The sequence below is a fragment of the Columba livia genome, chromosome 1, assembly GCF_036013475.1.
Source record: "Columba livia isolate bColLiv1 breed racing homer chromosome 1, bColLiv1.pat.W.v2, whole genome shotgun sequence".
Classification (NCBI taxonomy): domain Eukaryota; kingdom Metazoa; phylum Chordata; class Aves; order Columbiformes; family Columbidae; genus Columba; species Columba livia.
In genome coordinates, this window is record NC_088602.1 from 144,930,977 (window position 1) to 144,945,923 (window position 14,947).

Sequence of the window (14,947 nt, forward strand, 5' to 3'; positions counted from 1 at the left end):
AATGCCATCCCCAGGTGCCAGCCAGCAACCTGGAACCGTGGGGAAACCTCCACTAGGACCACATTTATTGGGGTCTTTGCCTTCTGAAAGCCCAGCCACTTACAAGTGCTCAGCACGCACCCAGACACGTCTCCACCATCACTTTTAAACCTTCCAATACAACTACATCTTAGATCTGGCTGGATTTAACTGGAGGGATAGTATGTGGCTTGGACTGTGTGACAATAGTATGGGATAAATAATTTGTTTTAAACGAAGTCCAAGGCCTCTTTTGAAAAAAACAAAATGAAGTACATAAATAGAGAAAAATGTTCACCTTGGGTATACTATCTGCTATTAAAATAATTTGTCAATTCTGCATAATGGAAGTTCTTCAAATAAATGACATTTTTACTTTTCAGTGAAGCTTTTCACTCCAAGGTATGTGAAAATGCAAGGTACTGGTACTGCATGGACCTGCTGGGTGCAAGGACAAGGCTCCACCACACGCACCAGCAGAAGTTGCAGCATCAGGGGAAAGGAGGAGACAGACACTTTGTACTACAGGTGCACTTTGCTGAAGGGCCAAATTAGCGCTTCAGTGCTGCCATTCTTTTCCAAAAGAAAAGTAGCAAAAACTCTAGGAAAATACTAAGTAATAATAAAAATAAATAGTGTTCTGGAGAACATGAAGATCATTACCAAAACAACTGAAAGTAATATCCATATTGCATGTACAACCTTTCTCAGACCAAATTATTTTTCCTCACCCTTGGCTGAACAATGATAGGCTATCAAGGCTGTGCAATAGAACCCCACACTACACAGTGAAAACCAGAGCAAGAAAGAAAAATCTGAACCTATGGAAAACAGCGTAGCTGAAAACTCAGGCTATGTATTCACAGAGGAGGCAGCAGTAAATCATGCTTAGAAGTTAACCCCGATCATGCTGAAATAATGAAAGTTCCTGATGCATTACAGATGGGAGATGGAAGGCAGAAAGCCAGAGGCTCTGCACCCCAAAAGCCCCTGAGTTATGTGCTTCAGTGGAGGGAGTGACATGTGTTTATTTTACTTTGCTGTTGTTTTCACAACCCCTTTTTCCACACCAATGAATGACACCATTATAGGGCCTGAACTGTTTTTCAGCTGCAGCAATAACTTCAAAAATAACTTGACCTTCCAGACCTCAAATGGGAATGATGCTTAGAGCAGCCTCCACTACTTCAAGGCACAAACAAGAGGAGAGTTTTCTTACGAAGTCTGGCATAAAAAACTATTAAACAAAAATGTTTAAATACATGTAACAAAAACTGACTGTTTTTTCAAGTTTCAGTAATAAGACAAGTTTTGATATTTCAAACATTGTAAGATGCACGATTTTGATAACAGAATTTTGCTGCAGTGGTGGACAGGAAAGAAATAGTCAAGGCTAAATTTCCTTAAGTTACAGCAGAAGAAATTAGCCTAATTTGGTTTTATTGTCCTGGGCTTGCTTACAGCCCCCCCTAGGGAAAAGATCAGTGCAACATGATATGAAAAACACAATGATAATCCAGTCTTTGTACTTGGTTCTTGATGGAAAGAAAGAATGCCATGATCTTTAATGAAATGATAACAGGGCTGAAAATCTCTGGTAAATTTGTTAACTTTGGAAGCAAGAAGCTTTCCAGTTCTAGTCAACGAACAAAATTTTTGCTAACTATCCTGCTTTTAAATAGATTATCATGGCTCTTCATGCCTCAAGGCACAACAGTACAGAAGCTGTAGCACTGGTTATTATGACCGTGCAAAGAATCAATATCTCTGATATTTCCAAGTTCAGCTAAGAACAAAAATATAAACTCTGTTAGGGGAACTTCAGAGTTTCAGTTTGTATCATGTATTTATTTGGTCTGAAAAGGAAATGCAGTTCCTGAAAGTAAATGGGTACAAAACAATGATTAATCCACATAAACATTGCTGAAGCTGCACTGGTAGTTGCTTCATCTTGCCTTTGAGATTGTTGCAGTGTGAAGCTGGGTAATAGTATTCATTGAATTCCTGCAGAGCAGTCCCCAGCTCACCTAGGCAATTACAGCCTGAATTCAGCAGGAGGCAGGTGGTGTAGCTGCCCTGTGTTAGAGCTGATCATACAAGAAGAGTTTATTACTATTTATAACATGTTAAAAGGAGGAGGTTTTCCTAAACAAAAACACTAACAGGGTTGTTTCTTACTTCAAGTTTCCAGATCCACATAGGGCTTTTTTCCTTCCCCATGCTCTAAAATTTACACTTTTTAAACTTCAGAATATGTTTCTCTACCTTGAAGCTGTTAATAGAATTTTAAGTGGACTAACAATATGATAGTATTTTTACACTCTATTAGCAATTTAAGGTTCCGTTTAATTTATAACCTATACAGTGACTTATTTTAAAACAGAGTTATGACTGGTTTGTAACTCCATCTCATAACAAATTTGGTGAGAAGAAGTTATGTAGTGAGATTAGGAGAAAGATTCATTCATAACTTTTAGAGGGCAAGAAAAGTGGCAATGGAAAATTCATAACTGGCTTTTTTAGAAGCATTTGCAAAGAATAAAAACATAAAAACAATGTAAAAATCTAATACATTAAAGCTATTAAGGGACTGGCTTCAAATAATGACCAACATCTACAGAGCATGACCAAACCAAGCTGTATGAAAAACAGCTCTACATCTCAGCCTCCAAAACAAAAATATTCTGATGATGTTTAAAGATCTGCAATAAAATCAATGTCAAAACCACACTAATCACATAAATCTACATCTACAGCTATTTCTTACCTTCTTAACTACTTAATGCACAGTAAAACGCTTATCAGAATTGCGGCCAAAACAAGGTGACCATCAATTCTACGAAGTGCCTATGAACATGTCGGAAGTATCATGAATAAGCCTATCCATAGGCTTTCTTAGACACCTTGTATGCTTCTGCTTCAAAACTTGCTTGGATGTCTTTGCGAATTGGAACCTCTTTTCTGACATCTTACAAAAGGGTCTGCAGATTCAACTCTTCTCCTAGATCGATTTTGAAGACTTGGACAACATACCAAGGCCATCCTTTTGCTCTCAGATTTCTGGAGCAAACCAAAGCAGAATCAGTTTATGGAACCTTGTTGCTGACTTGCATAGACCAATATATTCAAGTTCTCTAACTAATATATTCTTAGGTACTTGAAAACCAACATTGTACTATACCTATTGGTTAAACATTTTACTCTTTTCTTCCCTGTTTTTATTTTCTGTCTTGAGGTCTCTGCACACCTCATTTGAGAGGGGCAGATAGTGACTGCACTTGAAACATCCCTTTCTGAGAAGCTGTTTGGGAAAGAATCACTTTCCCTTCTCCACACAAACCAGAATTTTGCCCTTGCCATTTTAATCACATACAGCTACTAAGCGCAGAATCAGAACCTGGTATCTTCTCACTGCTGTTGCGTTGCCACTTCCCTTGGGCAAACAAGACATGAGGGAATATGAGCAACAAATTGAAACTACCCTGTTTCATTAGCTAAAACTAACAGTATTGCATTTGTGAACAGTATTGCCTTTGCATCCCATTTTTTTTGAGTAGGTATGAAGGACTGATGGGAAATGGCCCATTTTTAACCCACCTCAGTCTGAAGCTGACACTGTAATGCCACAGCCATTCTTCACATAGAGTTCACAGCCAGTATCAGAACAGACATCCCGACCGTTTTGCTGAAGTGAAAAGCACATATCTACAACGATGCCTTCAAGGCACATTTGGCTGAAAGAGCCAATGGACTGTGCTTCAGAAGGAGAGACAAGGCTACACAGTCAGAATGAATGAGCAGTGAAGACAAAAATTACATTCATATCTAGTCCTACCTATTTGACAGGTTTTTGGAGCAATAACACCACAAAAGCAGACAGGCTCTGATTACGTATGAGCATCTGCACGTACACGTCTAAAACAGTTGCCAGCAAAAGTGCATTTCTCTCAATCCTGAAGCTTAAAAGTGGATTTGACCATCACAATGAAAGGGTGATAACACTGTCTGACCTCTGCCTGACTTGCTGCCCTCCTCCTGGATGCTGACTGGCACTGACTGTTGAGAAAAACTAAAAATAACCAGCCTGTCTTTTGTATTGTAATAAGGTCAAAGGGAGAAAAAGAGGTGGCATATTTGAGTTCCTTGCTGCTCTTCACCCTCTTGTCATCTTCCTCGTATAGTTTTCCCCTTGAGAACAGAGTCTGTTGCAGAAAACACAATTAGCACAGATGATGGGAGCCAAGAACATATTAATGATTTCAGACCAGTGCCAAACTGGTAATGAGTTTGAGGTTTTGAGGCAGAAAAGGGAATTGAACGAGAGAGCCTACTCCACAAAGAATGGCATACTTAAAGATGGCATCACATTGCTACACAGAGCAGAATTCAGTTTGTAAGTTGTAGGCTGAATGGAGCCCAATGAAAGGATGCCATCACATAGAGCACAAAAATACAAACCCCAAAGACACTCTTTTTTCATATTTTTCAGGGTTTCATAGGTTTGATTCTATGTGGCTTCTTTCTTTTGATGGTTTTCTTGCTAAGGAAATTTTTCCTAAGTTACCAAAGAGATATATATATACATATATATATATATATATATATATCCAAATATATGTACTAGATGTGTCATGCTCAGTCTTACTCTGCACCTAACAAATCACCCACTTCTAGGGTCAGATACAGAGCATTGCTGGCGACCTAAGAGCTGGTATCTAAGACATTTCCCTAGGAAAAGGTAAATCCCATTTCCCAAAATCACCTAGTAGGTCCCAGGAGAAACCCTTACAAATAAATCAGTATTGATTAAAGGACAAGAAAAAAGACATTGAAAAAAAAAAAGTGTTTTTTCAACAAACAAGAGCAGATCTGGAAGCTCACCTACCTTGGCTGGTAATTATAGTCCACGTGTGATCAGCATGCATGAATTTCCCTCAAGATCTAAGTACTAATCACATCACCAGAAGAGATAGTTAGGTTTTTCAGTTTGGGTTGATGGGTCTCATATCTGAATCAATGACTCTTCAGTGCCATCAGTTCTGCACTGCTTAGTCATGAGCAGTATCAAAAGTTCAGGAGGAAGCAGGTTAAGAAAACTGGCAGTGATGCATCCATATACAGAGAACAGGAGAAAGTCAACAACAGAAAGTAAAGTCAGGCAATGCAACAATGCATGTGGGGTCCCCCAGAAGGAGAGAAATAAGACTGAAGCACTTGTGTACTGACAACTGGGAGTAAATCAAGATTGCTATGCTGTAACCCCAACAAGTCCCAAAGGCATAAAACATTCAACAATTGCCAGGCACATTCTAACACTGAATGACTGGGAAGAACTGCATCAGTCTCTCAGAGAGTCTTTAACTGTTCTATTTTTTTTCTTTTCTCTTTTTTAAGTTGGGAAATGCTCAGGATATTAAAATAAATAAATAAATAAAATCAAAGGGAATTCATTGGAACAGGGACAACAAACTTTCATTCTTTGTTTTATATTCTCTACCAGTGGCATGCCACTAAAACTTATGCTCTGTTTGCTTATGCACTCAGGCAGTGAGGACTTTCAGCAAAAATTGCTCCTTTTCCTTGCTATGTCTTTATCTGGAAGAATGCTTAAGCTTTTGGACTTGAACTTCAGAAAGTCTGGCACTCAGGGTATTCTTCCCTTCCCGCTTAAACACAGGCAAATGAATGAAGTCACAAGGTACAAGTCAGTACAGCTCCTGGGCTCTTGCTCCTCAGAGTCCCAATCACATTGCAAGGATTCTCTAAAAATTGGCAATGAAGCTAATCCCAGCACTGCCAAAACCCATCTTACTCCACACCACTTGAATAGACAAAAGCCCAAGTTATTCTTAACCAGCAAATTAATACTGAGAAGACTGAGTCAGCACATGCATTTCTTATGAGGGCTTCCTCATTTAGAAACAAAAACAAATCGGCAAAGTTATGCATTTTGTAAAAAGTAGAGACCACACTAAATGAACATTTTCTCAAGTTCAGAGGGTTGCTGGTCCAACATCCAAGTGTCCGCTCACAGGTGTGTGATACCTGAGGAACAGAGATGTTATATGATGATGCTTTCCCTGGCAGCCCCTCCCAGCCCCCTACATCAAGGGGCTGAGACCTTTCTGAGCTGGTGCTCAGTCTGGATCTTCAGGTATAAGCAGCAGCACTGATGGCCCCATCCTCCATGAAATTTGTCTGGCTCTTCTTTAAATCCAGGTATACCTCTGGCTTCCACAAGCTCGCCTCTCAGAACATTCTCACAGAATGCCTTGTACAGGGGGGCTTTGAAACGTTACTTCAGCACAAATAAGGGGTCATTATTTCACAGATCTTATGTAAGAACAAGCACTGCCAGATCCTGATTTGATTAATTACTGCCCAGAGATTACGAAGCACAGCTCAAAGTACACCCTCTCTCATTTTCTATTTGAGGCCATGCAAAGGACCCTTTCTGAAAGAAAGAGCTGGGAAATTGAGTGTTTATAATAAGGCATTTTGTATTTATGCAACAGTCCCTTGGTTATGCTCCATTATCCCGCCTGGCCTTTTTTTGACCTCCCTACTGTCCATTGTTTGACTCTGTTATTCACAGCAGAGCTAAAGGCCTGAACTTTGCCAAATAAAACGGTGTCACGCATGTGTCAGATCACAAGTTTGCATCCTAAGTTATTGTTTCAGGCTCATTAACAGGAAACACAGCCAACCAAATCTGCTTTTGGTAGCTTGCAGGTATTATTCAAGGGCAAGAACAGCAGAAGAAGCAGCTGACAACTACCCTGAGAAAAAAAAAAAAAAAAAACACAACAAAATGTATTTATCCTGCACTGTTGACCTTTCTGTTCTACAACAGTTGGTGTTTATGATGAATATGAGCTTGGAAACAATCATTTTATGAGCAATTATAGGACTTGAGAAATTTAGGATTATGAACCATATTTCAGAAAATAAAAGGGTGACTCTTACCACAGGTACCTTTGGCTTCACCTGCAAAAGAAAGTGGTTTGTTGGCCAATGCATGAAACAAGAGCTACAAGAAAGTGTTTGGTGGTAACCAAGTAGTAGATGAAGTTGGACGGCAGATTTATAATTAAACCCTTATCTGTTAATAAGGGCACTCAGAAGCAGTCAAACAGGACAGATCTTGCTGCCTATACTCAAAGCTCGCTCTTTGACAGACAGACAGTATCAGGCCACTAGTAAATCTATCCCTTTCACAGCATGAGGAGAGATTTGGTAGGATTACAAGTCATAGCGTGCTGTATTTTTCTGTCTCCAAGACATGAAGAAAGCCATTTTGTTTCTTTTCAGAAGTAAAGTTCTGTGAGCAGGGAAAGTAAATGCACAGGGCAGAGAAAACCTTTAATAACCATTAGCATCTAACTCTACAAAATAACACCCTCACAAAACCACTGTAAAAACTGCACAAATATTAGTAATAAATTTTTGTTGGCGAACACCCATTGATGACAACCTCCACAGTTTTGTACCTTCCAGACTGCTTCATGCTGCAAAGCCAGGCTTTACACTTGAGTGTGCTCTGCGGCTGTGATTTCCCATCACAGCCTGTGGTGACAACAGTCACCAAACCCATCTGCATACCACCATCATTGCTTGTTAAAAGAAACTCTGCAGTGGCCCTGTTTTACAGGGATTACACCTTGGTCCACATGAGTGTGAAGTGAGCAGATGTAGGCACTTGTACAAGACATAGTGTGACTGATAGGAATGTAATATGAATATGTGTGTAAGTGTCAGAAAGAAAAAAAAACCAACACAACAAGGGTTAAAGGCATGGCCTGCTGTGACAGTGAAGAGCATCACTTGCTGTCAATCACTTGAAGATCCACCAGTGGCCTTCACTTACAAAAATGCACTGCTGATTTTCCAGAGACTGTGTCAAGTGGACAGGAACTTGGAGGAAGGACAGGGTCACCCTCCATTCCGCTCAGCCTAAAGCCCCAGGAGATCCTGCAGCTCTCTCCAGCTTAGATAAAGGCACAGACAAGTAGGTGTCTTCACAGGAAAAGCATTAACATCTGTCTGCTCACAGAAACTGTTAACGTGTTTTTAAAGAGGTTCAGATAAGACACAAGTATACACTGGAGTTTGATTAGAAGCAGGTCAGCAATACCTAAGGAAATTTCCCGTGTTACAGAACATTATGCTATTATAAGATAATTACAATTAAGGTCAATCTGAATACTTTTCCTGAAAGTAGAAGGAAACAATGCATTTTTAGCAAACTTTTAGCCTCTCAAGACAAAAAAAAATCCCAACCATTAGCACTATCAGCAGAGTAGGGAGAAATATTTATTAGGCAACTAGGCACCAGCAAGCTGGAAAATCTCCCTTCAGCAGGCTCTTCTGAAAACAGGAGAGAGAAAAGAAAAACACTTCCCAGGGGGCAAAGTAACAGATTTATATTCTAAGCCTAATTCAGAGCCAGTTCCAGCCAGTTGAAGGAAACTTCCAAAACAAAGGAATGTAAATATAGTCAATTAGACTATGATAATACTGCCCTTAATTTGATGGGAGTGCTCTCCTGACGAGAGGACCAGTTCTGCCGTCTCTCTATCACGCTGCGGCTGCACTTTGTTTCTCAGGCAGCTCTGACCCCCCACAGTCATCTCCATGGCCTGCTCTGGCATCACATTCCTACAGCTTCTTTTCAAGAAGCAGTGCTTGCATGAAGGTACATGAAGACAAAGACACCATTACCAATGGCCACATAGAATACTTCACCATATTTCCTTACTCATTCTCCCTCTAGAGATGAAGCCATTGCTACAAGTACCAGCATAATACTAGTAAGAAGATAAAGATATTTACACTGTAGGTTTTATTTAATCAGTGTAAATGCCAAAAGAAACTTCCATTTTTCAGTAGATTGAGTGGGACAACTCCATTGATGAGGCCACTGGGAAGCACAGGATGACACCACAAGGGAGCAGGCGAGATCACAGAAGGATGCTGCATGCATTGTCACACTCAACACTGCAGTCACTTAAATCACTTCACTGTCTAGGATAACTGTCAGAGCACAATCACAGGTTCCTTATTCTATGCATGAAGAAAATCAGACAACTATGAGGGAAAGCAAGCTTCTATCGAAGAGAGTTCACTACTCTCTAAGAGAGCTTTGTCCCTGTGGCCGCCAGGCTGCTAAAAGGTGCTTCCTGTAGTACACGGTTCATAGCAATGATTCCTCTCCCAGACTTATTTTTTCCATCTTTCTTCAACATGGAGTCAGAGGAAGTTACTTCATCTGGTAACCTGGAGCTACCTCCGTCCAAGAGCTCAGTAGCCAAACCACTGGCCACAGGAGATCCAGGCTGAAGACCACGCTCTCTCTGAGAGATGGAGACAGCCTTTGCTGAGGGCTGTCACCTCACAGAAGAGAGACTGGGGTTCTGGTTTATGCTCCAATTAATATTTAAGTACTTATTAAATATTAATTGAAACAGGGACTAGAACTAGTTGCCTATTCCCACCTGAGTGGTTTAGCCTTTAGGCTACAGTCATTCTTATGAGCTTGCTCACCCTCGCTCTTCCTGACCCACAAAATAATAACTATCCCCCAACAAAGTGGAACAGCTTCATCCAAAGAAATGAGGAGCCTGGCAACTGACTGCTAGGGCACTTTCTTCAGAGGCAGAACTGCATTCATAATCCCTCAGGCAGAGAAGAAATTGGAGACCCAAACCTTGCCACAACCACAGAACCAGAGAGTGGAAGGACATCAGTAGGTGAGGAGGTCAGCTAGGGAAACATCTCCTTGGAAGATCCCTGCAGCTCCTAAAACAGGGCTTGATATCCAGCAACAGTGTAGTAAAAGACTTCAGTCCAAGCCAGAGGTGTTCCTGAATGCATCAGGAAAGAGACCTTTACATGGGCAGAAAATGTTACAGGTGGAAACACAGGCACCTAATGATGGTACGAGCCTCCAGGAGTAGGTGACAATTGAATGTAGTAAGGATCTCAGTTTTGGACCTAACTACACCCTCCATTAAACAGGAAGCACTATGTACCCAAATCCTGTTAAAATCTAAACCTAGAGTAACAAAATAAGAACCTGAAATTGGTGTAGGTATTAACTAGATATGTGTTCACATTTAAAGTTTATAGGATTTACTCTGAATTGTCAAAAATTAGTAAAGTCCCTAACTCTTCAGACTGATAAATTATAATTTCTAAATAGGAAAAAAGCCAATTAGGAAAATTTTAAGGTGTATTTGGTATAGAAACATCAGGTTTGTTTGTTTGTTTAATAAAAGTCAACTTGAAGACAATATCTATAATTTTTTTTTCCATTTCTCCTGTATTTTAGGAATGCAGATGTGGTGACATAGCATAAGGTTATACTCTGGAATGGCCATAGCTAGCAGTAAAATTTCTTGTCATGATTCATCCAGGACAAGTCCTCATGCTTTACATCATGCATAGATTCCTCTCAAAAAAAGTCCAGGCTGCCACACCCATAAGTTACCTGACCAGCGTGAAGTACAAGACCATTGTACTGCTGAAGTAAATAAAGTTTAGCTATTGATTTCAAGGGCAGTGGGTTTGCACAGCTTCATCCGAGATTTTTTTTCCACCTGGTTTCAGTATATAATGCCTCACCAATTCATATTCTTCTCCCCATCCACTTTTCCACTGCCCTCATTCCTGCTTTTGGCCTCTTCTAGCCCAGGTGTCTGCTTTTGCCATGGCCCATTAACACTGCCATCCCATAAACCTCCCTGTTCATCTGTTATCTCCTGGACTGCAGGTACCCAGGTGTTGAATTCTTTCTGCAATCCCAGCAGCTGCTGCAGTGATATTTAATAGCACAGACTATAAGTTTTAACCCTTTGCTTCCTGATGTTCTCATGTTATTCCTCCTCCTTTTTACAAGTTGTCTTGAAAAAAAAACCTGACTCATACCTGCAACCTCTTCAGACACAAAAGCACCCATCTACCCACCTCACACAAATCCTGTTCCTGGTGTCATAACACCTACACAACTCAAACTGTACCATCATGTTTCATCTCCATTTTCTACAGTTTCACCTGCATCTCCTCTTTACTTCAGTTGCCTCCAGTTGCCCCCTGCTTGAAGTCAGATGCCCAGCTCCAAGGCACTCAGCCTCCTCATGGAGGAGAAATATGTTCTCATCACAAGAACCTTCTGCTCCAACTTCTGAGCTGGGTCACTTGTGCTTGCATAATCACCTCTGTGTAGTTAGCAACTTCTCACGGTAGTGATTTAATCTTCTTTATCCAAAGTTCTTACTGTTACCATAAGGATAATTTTTCAGTGGCACAAATGGAAAAAAGTCACTCATCTCCTGACGGTAAGAAAACACAGTGTTTTTAAATAGGAAAAAACAAACACCAGAGAACTTAAAAATTATTTTAGAAAAACATACTAAAAAAAATAGTATTTCTTTAACATTTGTAATAAAGGCATGCAATTCATACGTGGCCAGAAAATGTTTAATGAGTTAATAAGTATACTGATCTCTCCACTCACAGAGGCCATCTGCCATAAACTGCATAATGCATAACATACAGATTTTGTAAATCTGGTGTTTGACTGCTAAAAATGATCTCTCTGGCCTCAGTTTTAAAATCAGTGTATTTTTTTGTTCAGATTCCATCAGTTTTAAGACTCTCCAAATAACCTTGTACATGCCCTTTCTGAGGTCTCGGTGGGAAAAAAGAATGAAAAGTGCTGCCTACTTTCCAAAACGTATCTTTTATTTAGTTAGGTGATGGTTAATACTATTCCTATCCAAAACTCTAGGGATTTTATTACATCAAAAAATAATGCTGCTGGTGTTTTTCTCTTTTGATCATTTTAACATGAATCTAGAAAGAAATCTGTCTACAGAGATTCTAGGTTTATCATTCACCATCAGGTGAATGAAACAAATGCTCAGGTTTCTCAAAAAATACATCTTTTTCTAGTGATGAGCATTGAAATCAGGTTTTTTTGCTTTCCCAGATTGAGATGCATAATCTCCAGAGACCAAAGCCTGATATATTCCCTTTTATAACAAGAGGGATCCAGGTCAAGCTGCCCTAAAGACATCAGCTGTGACTATATGGCAGATACTTGCAAAAAGTCATGAATTTTTAAACTCTGGTGCTATGGAAATCCCAAGATTCCTAGAAGCCATTGGCATTCATGTGAGTGTATTTTGATGGTTCACTAAATGCTCATACACATTTATATGACTATGGATTTCTGTGCAAATTCAGAAAGCAGAACATATTCAGAAAGAATTCCCATGACAGACTAGAGAGCAAAGAAGCACCAACTGTGTTATTTAGGGATATAGTACCAATAACATGGGTCACTTTTTGAAAACCTAGCTATCAGTCTTCAGTATCACAAGAGACTGAGCACATGGATAAAGTACCATATATTTCTGTCATCTATGCAAAAATGCAATTTCCAGAAGCACACAGCAGTTTTTCAAACCTTTTATGTTCAGTCTGAAGGTGAAAGGAGTGATTATTTTTTGGTTTAGGTTATGAGATGTTTCAGTAAGGTTTAAAAAACAACTATAAAGCATATTCTCTTGAGGGTAATAGGGGGTGGGCAGGGAGGGGAAGAGGCAGGATGCAGCCAGGTGACTTACATCCATAATCTATCTTTACATCACTCAGTACAGTTGCTCACATAAAGAACATCCTTTTTTCTTCCATTTTTTTTTTCCCTCTAATTAGATCGTCATATATACTGGCTAAAGAGACAAATTACTTTCTCAATGTAACGATCTACCTGTAGCAGCTTCTAATGACTGTCTTCACCTCAAAATGTACCAGGCATTTCATTTTTTCCCCCACCTTAGTGCTTGTCAAGATTTGGAGTAAGTTAAGCCTGCCTTTTCCCATTAGCAGTACCCAAACCAAGACAAGCAGACAAAGTCCATAAACGCAGTAGAAGGACATGTCATTCCTGCAGGCACTCGGACATTGCAGCCTTAGGATTTATGTGTTTGGACCAAGGTTTACTGAGCTGTACAAGGGTGAGACTCCTTTGAGCACAAGGTGAAATAAGGGTGTAATTCAGTGTGACAAGACTCCTAAGACCCTGAGGTAGGTGTCAATCACTCTCTATCTCTTATTATATTCAAGTAATTAATCATAATAGTGTGTAGTGTAAGCTTGGTAATGAACTGACTGCACTAATTCCATTTATGTTTAAATACATTGATTGAAATTCCACAAAAAGTTCAACATAGCCAAGGACTTTATACTCAGGGTCCAACTTCACCTTAATAACAACAATCAGTTTATCAGCCTTATTTTTATTCAAGTAAATTCTTTTCTTGCATTTTAACTAACTACTAGGACTTGTTTCTTTTTAGCATTAGAACAGAAAATAATTGCAGCTGGTCTCACAGTAGGGGTTGCTATTATCTCTAAAGAAATGAGGACAATCAATATTCTAGGGAGGACAGGTACTGAAACTGCCTCTTGAATAACTTATAGATCAATAATCATGACAGAAAATGGAAGAGAGATTTGCATTTGAAGGAATTCCAAGGAGACCCCAGAGGAAGGAATTGAGTACAAAGATGTATTTTTTTCTAACCCTCTTCTTTGTTTGTGACTGAGCTCCAGGTCTTCAGGACATGTGACTTTTAACCTAATGGTTAGGTGTTTGCAGCTGATTGCCTGCTACCAAGAAGATTGTAGGATATGATTTTAGGATGAGTAGATACAAACTTGATTTTTTTTTTTTTAACCCCTGCAACAGAAATTACAATCACATATTTTAATTGGAACTTATGAGTAAACAGCACATATTTACTTCTTACTGAAACCTAATTTGTATTATATTATGGGCAAGTCCAGTGCAACCATTAAGTAAGAATATTCAATGGGAGTAAAGGACCTACTGCCAGGGAGACACTTGTCCCAGGAGTTTCTGTAGGTTAAAAGTATGTCATTCCACTCAGCTACAGAAAACATTACAATCTTGGTTAATTTGTTAAATTCACATGAAATAATCACTTTCCATGATCACTTAGGAAAGATCTCTTCTAGCAGCTGGACACTGGGGAGACCCCCTACGTCCAATCACTCCTGGAGAAAGCAGGAAGATGTAGAGGTCCCATCAAGTGCTACGTTCCCCTGCATGTACTTGCCCTGCTTAGAAAACTGAATTTATAGAAGATTGTAAGAGAAACAGTAAGATCAGTATGAATGAGGTATGAATGTGTGTGTGAAACCACTAGAACAGGGGTGTCAAACTCCTTTTCACTGGGGACCACATCAGCCTTGCGGTTGCCTTCAAAGGGCCGAATGTAATTTTAGGTCTGTATAAATGCAGGAGTGGTTACGTTTATACAGCACTAGAAGAAATGGCAGAAAGATAAAAGAAAAGTGTGCATTGAAGGCACCTTGATGAACACGCCATCAAGATCGTAGCAAATTCATGTACAACTTCTCAAACACTCACATTGCAAAAACAGCCTTCATCCAGGGAAGGAGACTATAGCACAACAAATAGATCGGTAGAGATGGACAGGGACCCACAGCAGTGAGACAGGTCAAAGAGACAAAATATTTTGATAAATGTCAACTCTTTAGAGGCACAAAAGGCACACCCAAAATGAGCACATGGTCACAAACCTATAGGGAACCCAGGACAGGTGATGAGGACTTGATAGTCAGTATTCCTTATCCTCCATTTCGCCATAATTAATGCTGGCCAGAGTCTAAGAAAGTGAGCTAGAGCCAATTTGCTAGCAAAGCTGAAGAACACGGTCACCTTCCTCCTGTGTATAGTCTTGTGTCAGGCTTTGCTACATAATTTGTACAAACTAACTATCAACACAGAAAGAATAAACTAGTAAAATTATACCAGTCCTCCAGTAACTGGGATATAGAAACAGTAGTCAGTAAAAAAAAAACCACCCTTCTGCTTTAA

General features: G+C 39.7%; 1 protein-coding gene across 8 annotated transcripts in view; it reads right to left on the reverse strand.

Annotated features, from left to right (window-relative positions):
• Window positions 1-14,947, reverse strand: part of BICD1 (BICD cargo adaptor 1) — a 183,567-nt gene that overhangs the window by 70,162 nt on the left and 98,458 nt on the right. The gene's annotated exons all lie outside the window — the stretch shown is intronic.